Below are 13,852 nucleotides of genomic sequence, written 5' to 3' on the forward strand. Positions count from 1 at the left end.
ATAAAAGTACATTTGATCTAGGGCCTTGTTCAATGCTGTAATATCCCTATTGGTATTTTGTTTAGAAGATCTGTCCATTTTTTTTATAGTGAGGTTTTAAAATCCCCTAGGATAAGTGTGTTGCTCTCGACATCTTTCTTGAAGTCCTCCAAGATTTTCCTTATATATCTGCGTGCTCCTATGTTAGGTTCATATATGTTTGCAATGTTTATGTCCTCTTGATGGATTCTTCCCTTGGGTATTCTGAGCTGTATTTCAGTGTCTGTTTTTATGGCTTTTGTTTTGAGTCTATTTTATCTGACATAAGTATTGGTACCCAAGCTTTATTTTTTCTTGTCCATTTTCTTGAAATATTTTTTTCCAACCCTTCACCTTCAGTCTTTGTAGGTGGGTCTCTGAGGAGGGTCTCTTGTAGGCAGCATAAGTGTGGGTCATATTTTCCTATTGATTCAGCTACCCTATGTCTTTTGATTGAATCATTTTATCCATTAACATTTAAGGTTATTACTGATAGGTACCTATTCATTTTCCCCTTTTGTACCTATATTCCTCTCTCTCAAACTCTTTTCCTTCCTCTTCTTATAGAAGTCCCTTTAGCATACCGTGCAGTGCTGGTTTGGTGAAAGTGTATTCTTTCAGCCTTCTTTGATATGGGAAACTCCTCATTTTGCCCTCCATTTTAATTGAGAACCTTGCTGGGTAGAGTAGTCTTGGTTGCAAGCCTTTGTTTCACATTACTTGCAATATTTCTTGTGATTATCTCTTGGCTTGTAGTGTTTGTGTTGAGAAATTAGTTGATAGTCTTATCAAAGCTCTGTTGTATGTTACTTCCTGTAAAAACTCACTATACTTTAAGAGTAGTGCTTAAGAATGGAGAAAGCATGCCCTGGCTGGTGTGGCTCAGTGGATTGAGCACTGGCATGGAAGCCAAAAATTTGCCAGTTCGATTTCCAATCAGGACACATGTGTGGGTTTCAGACCAGGTCCCCAGTAAGGGGCACATGAGAGGCAACCATACATTTATGTTTCTCTCTCCATCTCTTTCTTCCTCCCTTCCCCTCTCTCTAAAAATAAATAAATAAATAAATAAATAAATAAATAAATAAATAAATCTTTTTAAAAAGTGGAAAGAGCAGACCAATGGAACAGAACAGAGAGTCCAGAAATAAACCCAAGTCTCTATGGTCAATTAGTATTCAACAAAGGGGGCAGCAACATAAAATGGAGTAAAAATAACCTCTTCAACAAATGGTGTTGGGAGAGCTGAACAGTGACATCCCAAAAAAATGACACTCAAGCATCAACTTATACCATACACAAAAATAAATTCAAGGTGGACAAAAGACTTAAATATAAGTTGTGACACCATTAAAGTCCTAGAGGAGAACATAGGAAGGAAAATATTTGATATTTCATGCAGCAATATTTTCAGATATGTCCCCTAGAGCAAAAGACATAAGGGAAAGAATAAACAATGGTATGTCATCAAAATAAAAAGCTTCTGCATGGCTAAAGAAAACAGTATTAAAGTAAAAAAGAACCAACTGTATGAGAAAACATATTTGCCAATGATACCTCAGACAAGGGTTTAATATCCAAAATATATAAAGAACTTACACAACTCCATTCTGAGATGACAAGCAACCCAATTTAAAAATGGGCAAAGGACTTGAACAAACACTTCTCCAAGGAGGACACACTTCTCATGCAGAGACGCATGAAAAGATGCTCAGTATCGCTAGCTATCATTGAGATGTAAATTAAAATCACAATGAGATACCACTTCACACTGGTCAGAATGGCATCCTAGACACAGCAACAAACAACAAGTGTTGGAGAGGTTGTAGAGAAAAGGGGACCCTCGTGCACTGTTGGTGGGACTGTAGACTGGTACAACCACTATGGAAAACAGTTTGGAATTTTCTCAGAAAAGTAAAAATGGATGTGCCTTTTGACCCAGCAATTCCCCTGTTAGGATTATATCCTAAGATCCCTGAAACACCAATACAAAAGAAACTATGCACCCCAATGTTCATAGCAGCACAATTTACAATAGCCAAGTGCTGGAAGCAACCTAAGTGCCCATCAACAAATGAACAGATCAAAAAACTGTGGTACATTTACACAATGGAATTCTATGCTTCAGAAAGAAAGAAGGAGCTCCTACCCTTTGCAACAGCATGTATGGAACTGGAGAACAATATGCTAAGCGAAATAAGCCAGGCAGTGAAAGACAAATACCATATGATCTCATCTTTAACAGGAACCTAATGTGAAACAAAGGCTTGCAACCAAGACTACTCTACCCAGCAAGGTTCTCAATTAAAATGGAGGGCAAAATGAGAAGTTTCCCATATCAAAGAAAGCTGAAAGAATCCACTTCCATCAAACCAGCACTGCATGGTATGCTAAAGGAACTGCTATATACAACAAAACAAACAAACAACAAAATGTAACCAAAGACACTGAAATAGAGAACAGGCTGACCGTGACCAGAGGGGAGAGGGGAGAGGGGAGGGAATTTCAGGGGAAAGGGGAAAGGGTTTGCATGAACAAGTATAAAGAACACATGGACAAAAACAAGGGTGGGGGAACTGGATGGAGGTGGGGAGGGCTGGGGATGGTGAGCTGGGATGGGAGTAAAAAGCAGAAAACTGTACTTTAAAAACAATTAAAATAAAAAAAAATAAATAAAAAATTAAAAAAAATTTTAAATTGTGTAAAAAGTGGAAAAAGCCATGAACTAGAAAAATCTATTTTTAAAATAATTTATCTAATACAGGATTAGTCTCCAAAATGTATAATCAATCTTCAAAACTGAATAACAAACAAAATCATGTTTGTTCCCTTTTCTTGAGGGTTTTTGATTTTACTTTGTTTCATTTTTAGCAGTTTCAATATTTATATCTTCAATTTCACTATTCTTTGCTTCTAACACACCTAACCAGTATCAATTCCATTGTGTTTTGTCATCTGATATATTAAAATTTTTCAATTCCAAAAGTTTAAATTTAACTTTTTAAAAGCTTTCTTATATCTATCATTTTCTAAGTCTATTTTGTAAACATATAAAATACAATTAGAAAAATAAAAGTAATACACTTCCTAGTCATGCAATATTAACAATAATATGTTGTTTGATTTTGCTCTTCATTAAATTCCTTCATGGAGTTTTGTTAGTTTTGTTGAACAGGACACAAACATCGTTTCTTAGAGAACTAATTTAACTCTCTCTGAATATTCATTTCAAGTAATCCACTCTATATCCCATAAACTATGAAGTTTTCTTATTTAATCACTGAAAGCAGACCTGTCCTTGAGTGTGGGGATTTTAAATTATTTCATCTACAATAATTTACTCATAATGGACCAAAGATATAAATAAAATAGCTAAAATCATAAAACTCTTAGAAGAAAATATGACCTTGGGTATGAGAATGAGTTTTTTGGATTATACAAAAAACATGAGCAACAAAAAGAAAATAAGATAAGTTGCAGTTCATCAACAGTTAAAACTTCTGTACATTAAAGGACATAATAAAGTTAAAAGATAACCTACAGAATGAAAGGAAACATTTGCAAATCATGTATCTGATAAAGATCTAGTTCCCAGAATGCATAAAAACTCTTACAACTGAAAAATGAAAATGACTCAAACAAAAGTGGACAAAATTTTCCCTGACCAGGTGTCTGAGTTGTGGGAGCATCACCCACTACACCAAAAGTTTGCAGGTTCCATTCCTAGTGAGAGCATATACCTAGGTTGTGGGTTTGATTTCCAGTTGGGGCATGTATGGTATCCTCAGGTGAGAATTTTAAAAAGTGGGCAAAAGTTTGAATAAACATTTTTTACATTAAAGTACAAGAACAGGTAACAAGAACATAAAAAGTTGCTCAATGTTATTAGTCATTAGAAAAATGCAAATCAAAATCACAAGTACCACTTCATACCATATGATGGTTATTTGAAAATAACAAGTGCTGGTGGGTGTATAGGGAAACTGAAACCCTAGTACATTGATGACAGGAATGGGAAAAAGTTTAGCCACTGTGGGAAATGGCTTGTCAGGTCATCAAAAAGTACAGAAGAATGACCATATGACTCAGCATCTCCTGTTCTAAGTATATAAGCAAAATAACAATATAGGTTATTTGAAAAGTGTATGTATATACATGTTATTGCAGCACTATTCAAAATAGGCAGAAGGTGAAAATAGTTCAAGTGTCCATCTACAGAAGAAAAAATAAAGAAATTGTGATATATACATACAATGGAATATTATCCAACCTAAAAAGACATGAACTGATATATTCTAAAACATGGATGAACCTTTAAATGTTATATAATGTGTGACACAAAATGTCTTATATTATTACATAACTCCATTTGTATGAATTATTCTGAATAGATACATTTATGGAAATAAAAAGTATATTGATTGCCAAGGGGCAAGGGAGAATAGGGGGTAACTGGTTTAATTTCCTATTGAGGTAATGAAAATATTTTGGAACTAGATAGAAGTAGTGATTTTGAAACATGGTGAATGTACTAACTGGCACTGAGCTGTTACCCTAAAATGGTTAATTTTATGTTATGTGCATTTCCTTTTAACAGTAACAGTAGAGAATCATTCCCTCTGATGTTTTCAGAGAGTGCTATAGTTTGCTCTTCAACTTTGACAGTTTCTTCACAAGAATGTACCAATAAGTAGTCAGTTGAAGATTCAAGGGTGAGTAAATATTTACAGATGTCTCTCCCATTGTACTCTTATGAACTCTACCTGCCTTGGTGTCTCTGGGATCTTTCTTCTGTCTTTTTAAATCAGAGATATCTCTGGACTTCACCTGGTTCCTAAGTACCTATGCCTCAGTTTAAAAATCTCTTAATAATAAAATGGAACAAAATAGCTTGGGTTAATTTTATTTATCTTCTTTGTGTCAGGTATTATCTGGCATTGCCCAATGTTCAATGTTAAAACCATTGTTTTATGGATGATGTCTATTTTTTAATTGTTCTGGACGATGCTAACTTCAGTGTGTGTTATCTAGCATGAGCATAAATTAAAGTCAACATTTACCTTTTACTGAAGTGTTGCTCAACCTAGGTTTTCTATATTTATTCTCAGGTGTTCATTTTATACACATATATACATGCACTTATGCACACACACAGGTATATTTTTCTCTTTAGAAGATATAAGTGTACAACTTAAATGTAAGAAATATTAGCCTAAGTCTTCCTGAAGATAGAAAAGCATACCTGCATATTCTCACTATGACAATTCAAATTATATTTTATTTGCTGTAGCAATAGGAATTTCAGCATTGTAAGACTCTTATTTTAGTGAGTTCCATGACAGAGCTCTTTCTAAAGTTCAAAATATTTCCTCTAATGAGATTGTACTGCCAAGAGTTAATAAAAATAAGAAGTACATCTGTACATGCAATCCACTGACACAGCCTTTAATCTCAATGGGTAGAAAATGTCCATATGTTGCCTTGGCTGGTGTGGCTCAGTGGGTTGGGTACCATCCCACAAACCAAAATGTCACAGGTTTGATTCCCTGTCAGAGCACATTCCTGGGTTGAGGGTTTAATCCCCAGTCAGATCATGTACAAAAGGAAACCAATTGATGTGTCTCTTTCTCCTTACCTTCCCCTCTCTCTAAAATCAATAAGCACATCCTCTGGTGGGGAAAAAGATTTTATATGTGTGTGTGCATGTCTGTATATGTGTATGTGTTTATATGTGTGTGTTTATATGTATATAAAACAAAGATGTATACATGTGTGTATGCTTATATGCACAAACATGTAACTTTGTATGTGTTCATGTGTGTTTGTGTGTCTATATAATAATATATGCTTATATGTGTGGTGTATGCATATATACATGGAGACAATATATAGCACACATATATAGCATACTGAAAAATATATATTCTTCAGTATATATGTATATATATTCTTCAGTGTGTGTGTGTGTGTATTTTTCACTTCAGATTCTTCAGTATGCTAAGTGGATTAGATTGCCAAGGACAAACATTTTCTAACAATATACCTTGATTAGAAATAGCTACTGGCAGTGAAGAAAACATACTTTGTTAAGGGAAAGGATATTAATTTTAAAAGAAGAAAATGTATGTTCATTAGGATAACATAAATTTGATTAACTGATTCTGCCCAATGAATAGATTGAGTAGAGAACCACTTTCTTCTCAACTATAGGTCCACATGAACCTATATTTTAACTTTCTAAAAATTGTATTATAAGCAATTGATTTTAAAGAATTTCTTTTCACATGAAGAATGGTGTGTCACTCATGGAAGTATGGTTTGTGGTTATGTCATTCTTATTCTCAAAATTACTTGTGTGATAATCTAAATATGTTTCTTTTTAATATGTTCCTAGAGCAGTTTGCAGGAAAAATAATTATCAACCACCATCTTCAGAGAACAATTGCAACAGTAACCTTTTACTAGTTTGTCCCATGGAGGCAGTCCTCTCTGTGTCATCCCCTCTACCACTAGCTCACTGTGATAAGGGAGCAAAGAAATAAAAATTGCATATGAGTCCACTGAGACTTATTATTCCTCAATACCCTGTGATCTTCCATGTCTCAGTGGCTTTGTAATGGTTGTGCCCCTACCTAAAAGACATTACACACTTTCTTCATTTTAAGAAACTTATCTTTCAAGATCTGTTTGAGTGTCATCTTTTAAATGGAATCTTCTCCAATTTCCCTAGTAAATTAATTAACACAGTCTTTTCAAAACCAACCCACCACAGAGATCATTTCATCGTACACAGGTTTCATTCAGCATTTGATTTCCCCACTATCTTGAGCTTCTAAAAGTCTGAGCCTTGTTGGTGCTACAACATCTTTGGAAGCTCTGACCCCCTAGTTCATAATAAACCTTTGAGAAACAGTTTCTGGGAGAAAGGAACAGGCAAGAAGCAAGATAGATAAAGAAAAAGAAAATGAAAATAAATGCATGGATACTTTATTGTAGACATCAAGCAGTACAGACATAACTTATTCTATTATTCTTCACTTCATTGTGCTTTGCAGATATTGCTTTTTTGAGCAAGTTTATTGGTATAATTTTACAACATGGTTTACTGAATATTTTAAACCCACTGCTTGGACAAAAATTTCAAAATATTACAGCTCATTGACAAGGTAACTAGTCATTCAAGAGCTATGATGGAGATGGACAATGAGATTAGTGTGGTTTTCATGCCCGCTAACACCACATCCATTTTGCAGCCAGTGAATCAAGGAGTAAATTTGACTTTCAAGTCTTATTTTTTAAGAAATATATTGTATTAAGCTATGGTTCCCATAGATAATGATTCATCTGATGGATCTTGGCAAAGTAAATTGAAAACTTATGGAAAAAATTCACCATTCTACATGCCATTAAGAACATTCTTAACTCACAGGAAGAAGTCAAAATATCCACACAGAGTTTGGAAGAAGTTGATTCCACACCTCATGGATGAGGGGTTTAAGACTTCAGCAGAGGAAGTTAACTACAAATGTGGTAGAAATAGGAACAAAATTAGAAGTGGAGCCTGAAGATGTGACCAAATTGTTGTAATTCATGATAAAACTTTAAATGGATGAGGAGTTGCTTCTTACAAATGAGTAAGTTGTTTTTTTCAGAGAGGAAATCTATTCTTGGTAATAATGCTGTGAAAATTGTTAAAATGACAACAAAGGGTTTACATACTGAATAAACTTAGTTAATGAGGCAATGGTATGGCTTGAGGGGATTTACTGCAATTTTGAAAGAAGTTCTACTGTGGGTAAAATGATATCAAACAGTGTTGTATGCTACAGAGAAATCATCAGTGAAGAGTCAATTGATGCTGCAAATTTCATCATTGTCTTAATTAATTGCCACAGCCACCTCAACCCCCAGCAATCACCATCCTGATCAGTCAACAACCATCAAAATTGAGGCAAGACCTTCCACCAGCAAAATTACTTCTACTCACTGAAGGTTCATAAAATGGTTAGCATTTTATAGCAATAAAGTATTTTAAAGAAGGTATGTAATTTTTTTACATGAAGTACATTGTACTATTAATAGAGTGCAGTATAGTGTAAATATGCCTTGGGAAACCAAAAAGTTTACATGACTCACATTATTACAATATTCACTATACAGGAGTGGCATGAAACCATACTCACAATTTATCCAAAGCAAGCTTGTACAAACATAAGAGGATGCCTATTTTGACATTTGCATAACTGGACCATTCACATCACCAAAGCCTGGCAACAACATCTAAATTAACGTAACCTTGAAAAACTCATGCATTTCACAGACTTCAGAACTTTTTAAAATATATGTTATTGATTATGCTATTACAGTTGTCCCATTTCTTTTTCTCCCCTTTGTTCCCCTCTGCCCTGCACTGCCCTCCACTAGCATTCCCCTTCTTTAGTTCATGTCCATGGGTCATATATATAACTTCTTTGGCTTCTCTATTTCCTATATTATTCTTAACCTCCCCTTTCTATTTTGTACATACCATGTGTGCTTCTTATTCCCTGTACCTTTTTCCCCATTCTCCTCCCTCTCACTCCCTACTGATAACCCTCCATGTGATCTCCACTTTTATGATTCTGTTCCTGTTCTAGTTGTTTGTTTAGTTTTTCTTTCTTTCTTTTTTTTTCAGAATTTGTTTGTTGATAGTTGTGAATTTGTTGTCATTTTACTGTTCATAGTTTTTGATCTTCTTTGTCTTAGATAAGTCCCTTTAACATTTCCTAAAATAAGGGCTTGGTGATGATGAACTCCTTTAACTTGACCTTATCTGAGAAGCACTTTATCTGCCCTTCCATTCTAAATGATAGCTTTGCTGGATAGAGTAATCTTGGATGTAGGTCCTTGCCTTTCATGACTTTGAATACTCCCTTCCAGCCCCTTCTTTCCTGCAAGGTTTCTTTTGAGAAATCAGCTGATAGTCTTATGAGAACTCTTTTGTAGGTAACTATCTCCTTTCCTCTTGCTGCTTCTAATTTCTTGTTCTTCCTCTTCTCCTTCTATCATTCCTACAATTTGAATGTTAGAATGTTTAAAGTTGTACCAGAGGTTCCAAAGCCTCTCCTCACTTTTTTTTTTTTAATTCTTGTTTCTTCATTCTGTTCTGGTTGAATATTTATTTCTTCCTTCTGGTCCAAACTGTTGATTTGAATCCTGGTTTCCTTCCCTTCACTATTGGTTCCCTGTATATTTTCTTTTATTTCACTTTACATAGCCTTCACACCTTCCTCTATTTTGTGACCATACTCAACCATTTCTGTGAGCATCCTATTTAACAATGTTTTGAACTGTGCATCTGATAGGTCGACTTTCTGTTCATCACTTAGTTCTATTTCTGAAGCTTTGATCTATTATTTCATTTGGCCCATATATTTTGTCTGGGAATGACTATTACATAGTATGGGGCAGAACCTTGGGTACTCGCCAGGGCAGGAAAACCCACATCACTTCACTGTGGCACTCTATGTGGGGGAGGGGTCCAAGAGGGAACAATGTTGCTAACTCAGCTCTTGATCAGCTTTCAGTCACTTTGCCCTGCTGCCCACATGCAAATTGGGCCCCTCTGGTGCTGATTCTTGGGTGGGTGGGTTTGTGTTCATTCTAGGACCCTGTGGGTCTCGCCCCAACAAACTCCCCTGTGTGGCTGGGAGTTTCTCCTGCATGCTGCAACCACCACAGGTTTTTTCAGTTAGAGGTTTTGAGGTTTTATTTCCCCATGCTGGACCCCTGGGTTTTGTGGTCTATTTTGCTCCCCAGTTTATCTGCAAGCAAATGTGGGAGCACCTCATCTGCTAGCTGCTTACTTGCTTGGTCTGCCAGCCACAACCTCACCTGCCCCAGGCCTCTAGTGGCCGCCTTGCCCCAAGTCCTCTCCACCTCAGCTAACTATCTCTGCCCCTCCTACCAGTCTGGAAGAATGTTTCTTCTTTCACTCCTTGGTTGCCAGACTTCTATACAGTTCAATTTCAGGCATTTCTGGCCATTTTTTTGTTTTTAAATTTGTTGTTGCCCTTCTTTTGGTTGTGTAAGGAGGCAAAGTATATCTACCTACACCTCCATCTTGACCCAAAGTCCCAGAATTTTTTTAACTATATTTTTTCATTACCATCTATGCCCCTGATACCCACTTCCACATCCACCCTGCCTCCTTCACAGTCCACTGTTGTTCATGTCAATGAGTCCTTTACCTTTTTTGCTCAAATTTTAGGTAGCTGAAGAAATTCTATCATGAGACAACCTGATTATGATTTTAAATGTGTTATAAAAGCTGAATATATGGAAAAATGTACATAGGAATTTTTACTATGAAAGAAATATCAGCTAGAGGAGTCAGAAAGATTAAAAACATTTTTATATCTCCCTTATTTTTATGTTGACTATTGTAATGTAAAATAAAAATACACAATTCTCTCACTGGATACCAAGGAGAAATAGGAAAATTATAGAAGATTTGTAGCTAAGTTTACAATCTAGTTGAGGTGATATACATTGTCTTAAAAAATTATTTTGAATAAACTTCCAGCTTGATATAGAAGACAGAAAACAAGACTTTATTTTTAGCCATTAACCAATCATGTCCAGCTTGGTGAACCTTCAGAAAACAATACCTGAGAAGTCTCCAATGAGAATATTCATATACAAGAATATATCATCATGACTGAAATCAAATGAAAAAATATTGAGAAAATATTAGTAAAGAAAAAATTGGGTTATGGAGGCTAAATTAATAAAAAGAATTCTAAAGGGCTTGATGCCATGTAAAAACGTAAACCCAGAGGCCATGGTTGGGACTGTACTCTAATACTAGCTGTTGATGGGCATGGCAGTTATCTCATAACAACATAAAAAAGTTTCTGCACACAAGAGAGGAGCTACCAGACTACACAAAAAATATGGAGAAAAGTTTCCATGTACTTAAAAATGAATGTTTATCCTGTGGTGATTATCTTTGCAGTGTTAAGTTTGCTATCTAAGAAGTTAGGGTCAAATTAACTTTTGCCACAGCCTTGCTCTCAAATATTTAAATAAACACTTTCTAGATTCTAAGGAATACTTTCCTTGATGTTTGAGTCTATGCCAATATTTCTCAAAGCAACCTCACAGATTAAGTGCTGGAGATAACTAATATTGCCTTGACTGCTAGCTGCTGTCATTTTCTTCTAAAAACATGTTAGACATTCAAGAGCAATGATGACCTGTTGGGATGCAGTGTTAAATTGACTTTTTAAAAAAGGAAGTGATATATAATGTTTATCTTACTAAACATTGAATTATTTTTTGTCATGAATATGAAATAATCTCTTTCTGGTGAGCTCCCATCATAAATCACAGAAACTGGGATGGTTTAATTTGCTGTTTTGAGGCAATCATGTCATATACTTGCAAGGTTTTCAAGGCGCAGTGTTTTTGTGAGCTAAAAAAGAAAAAAAAGAAAAAGAAAAGAGCTAAATCTCAGTGTATATAACAACTAAATTTAAAGCAGTTGGCATTAATGCACAAATTCATTTGTGCATCTGTTGCTCACAAGGTAAAATTTAACCACAGTTGCCTTTTTTTCCTCCTCCCCAACACTTTGTTTTCTCAAGTATTTTCATTTATGAACAAAATGCAATTTTTTAAATCCTGAACTTGTCTGAATTCTTAAGCAAAATAAGAAGAAAATTCGAAAGCTTTTTAAAAAAACTTTGATTCTAGAATAGAATACAGGCATGTTATAACTGATAACTCCTAAGAAAAGAAATCATAGCAATTATCCGACTCATTCATTTTAGAAAATTAGCAAACCTATGAAATGATAGTCTTTGAATAACTCATGTTTCAAGGAAAGTGTAAAATAGTTTTTACCTAGCCTATTGTTGTAAAAGTTTCTTCTAGTACAATTTAATCAATTTTTCCATACTAAGAATCAGAAAGCTATAATTAAAGAGAGCTCTATTTTCATTAAATTCTACAGAATGTACAACTAAATTCAGCAAAAAATAGAAATTACTATGACAACTCAAAAATTAATGGCTCCAACCTATAAAATCTAATGATATCTTTAAATAAACCAGTTATTGGAAAATTGAGATTAAGGTCATCTAGTTACAAGGTAAATAAATGGCTATGCCATCCAGGAGTACTTGTTTCTATGATTACTGATGACCAATTATATAGATTTCACTTAAGCACATTATTTTATTTATTTTGTACATTTCTTTTCTAGCTAGTCTCTTCAATTTATAGATGAAGTCAATTTTAATTTCCATAGTGGAATGTTCTAATTACATTCTGAGAAATTCAGATATTTATGAGCTTCTTTTAAGGTTGTTGAGCTACTCAGTAATTTTTTTTTGAAACAGCCTATTCAGTTAGGGAGGGCCTTTTTTGAGCAAAGAGTTTTATACCTAATAATGGCTTATCTATCAGAGGAAAAATAAAATGTGAGTACATCATAATTTTTGTCACTAATATTCATTTTCTAATTTACATATCATAAAATTCATAGCAACTGAGTGGGAAAGATATTTTTCATTAATTGTCTCATATTCAAGACCAAGTATCGCTGCTTTGAGATTTCTCTGACAGAGTATAACATGCAAGGAAGAGACTCAATCTCTCTCATTTTGTATTTTGTAAAAATGTGACATTCTAATTGGTTGGGGGCATCGAACAGCTTATAAATACTTTGCATGAAAGAAAACCTCATGAACTGTTGCAGAAAATATTCAGGATTCATAGTGTCTGGAAAAGCAGTAACAACTATAATGTGGGGCATTGCTAAAAACCATTATTGACAGAACATGGAAGAGAACCAGAAGGGCACTTGATCCCAAGGTTAATGTGTCATCAACTCAAGGAGTGTCATTCACGTTGAGATCTGTGTAAATGTCCTTGATTTTCATGTGAGATTTCCATTGGGAACTCCCTAAATTCCTGAAACAAGAGAGGATCTCTGCAGAGCATTGGGCTTCTCATTCTCATATGGTAATTAAAAGAGAGCAAGATTCCGGTTACACTTTAAACAGCAGATGCTTCCCAGGATATTTTCATTCTAAGCTTCAGAAACCTTTCCCCATGGAGTTCATTTTGTATTTCCTAGTGCCGGAGGGTAGAAATAGAGATGTAGTGTAAAACAAGCTCTTAGGCTGTATCCATAATACATTCAGCTTTCCCAATATAGCAGAAGGGGAATGGATCTGAGCTTGAGACAAAATAGCTCAGTTTTATTTCCGACTGTCACAAATTCTTTGCTGCCCTCGCAAATCTCTGTAATGATATTTAGGCATCCATTTTGTTTATTCTATACAATATATGGAATTATAATACAGTGTCACTGTGAAATACTCAGCAATTGAAAATTACTATAAGCATTATAACATGTTATAAAATGAATGTTTTTATTCATTTAAAAGGTTTACATTAGTCACTGGTTTGGATATTATGAATACAATACTTCTGTCAATATTTTGTCATGTGACTTCTGGACAAGGTAATGAAGTTCAAAGTTAGCAATCATTTTTTTTTGTTTCCACAGTATTCTATACACAAACTACCTTTAGATTGTGAACTTCATCATTAGCTAATTCAAGGAAAATTCTTCCCAGTCTTTTAATGCAATATTTAGTTAAATCAGCATTTGTAAGAATGCACTCAAGATTATATTCTGTTACCAAGTGGGATTGTTGGCTTGTTAATTTTCCTCTTCAACATAATCTGATAAAGACTTAACCATTAGAAGTCCAGCTTATCTCAGATTGGAAGTGTGTAGAGTTAAAAGCTTGGATCAAAAGTTTTTGAGACTAAAACACTA

This window comes from Phyllostomus hastatus, unplaced genomic scaffold, assembly GCF_019186645.2.
Source record: "Phyllostomus hastatus isolate PE091 unplaced genomic scaffold, TTU_PhHast_1.1 phas_scaffold_60, whole genome shotgun sequence".
NCBI classification, from domain to species: domain Eukaryota; kingdom Metazoa; phylum Chordata; class Mammalia; order Chiroptera; family Phyllostomidae; genus Phyllostomus; species Phyllostomus hastatus.